Source organism: Alligator sinensis, unplaced genomic scaffold (genome assembly GCF_000455745.1).
Source record: "Alligator sinensis unplaced genomic scaffold, ASM45574v1 scaffold745_1, whole genome shotgun sequence".
NCBI lineage: Eukaryota > Metazoa > Chordata > Crocodylia > Alligatoridae > Alligator > Alligator sinensis.
The window spans coordinates 1,382,821-1,383,913 of NW_005842119.1; the positions used below are offsets into that span (position 1 = coordinate 1,382,821).

Consider the following 1,093-nt stretch of genomic DNA (forward strand, 5'->3'; position numbering starts at 1 on the left):
GCCTTATAGGCTTGGCAGTGCTATGCTGGCTAGCACTACAGAAAAAAAGAGACTTGGGGGTCATCATTGACCACAAGATGAACTTGAGCCTGCAATTCGATGCTGCAGCTATTAAAGTGACCAAAACGCTGGCTTGCATCGATGCTTCTCAAGCAAATCCCGGGACGTTATTCTCCCCTTGTACTCAGCCTTGGTGAGGCCGCAGCTGAAGTACTGCGTCCAGTTCTGGGCCCCACAATTCAAAATGGATGTGGAGAAGCTTGAGAGGGTCCAGAGAAGAGCCATGTGCATGATCAGAGGTCAGGAAAACAGACCTTACGACGACGGGCTGAGAGCTATGAGGCTCTTTAGCCTGGAAAAGCGCAGGATCAGGGGTGATCTGATGGCCACCTATAAGTGTATAAGGGGTGACCACCAGGATCTGGGGGAACGTTTGTTCACCAGAGCGCCCCAAGGGATGACAAGGTCTAACGGTTATAAACTACTGCAAGACCGTTTCAGGCTGGACATAAGGAAGAATTTCTTTACTGTCTGAGCCCCCAAGGTCTGGAACAGCCTGCCATTGGAGGTGGTTCAAGCACCTACATTGAACACCTTCAAGAGTAAATTGGATGCTTATCTTGCTAGGATCCTATGACCCCAGCTGACTTCCTGCCCTTCGGGCAGGGGCTGGACTCAATCTTCCAAGGTCCCTTCCAGCCCTAATGTCTATGAAATCTTTTACATAAAGAGCAAGTCCTCCTCTTCTCGCTTGCCTTCCCTTCCTGAACAGTTTATACCCATCCATGAGGAGAGATTGAGGGTCCTGGATCTCTTCAGCCTCCGCAAGAGAAGGCTGAGAGGTGTTCTTATGGCCACCTATAAATTCAAGGGGAACAGCAAGGAATAGGAACCCTTGGGCCCATGTAGTAACTAGGAACAATAGCCACAAACTAACAGAGAACAGATTTAGGTTAGACATCAGGAAGAATTTTGTTACGGTAAGGGTTGCCAAAATCTGGAATGGGCTTGCAAGGGAGGTAGTGCTCTCCCCTCCCTTGGGGGTCTTTAAGAGGCTAGACATGCACCTGGCCGGGGGTGTCTAACCCCAGCA

General features: G+C 50.0%; 1 protein-coding gene across 1 annotated transcript in view; it reads right to left on the reverse strand.

Annotated features, from left to right (window-relative positions):
- The window catches only part of DHX15 (DEAH-box helicase 15), an 88,302-nt gene that overhangs the window by 33,090 nt on the left and 54,119 nt on the right, over positions 1 to 1,093 (reverse strand). The window lies entirely within an intron of this gene.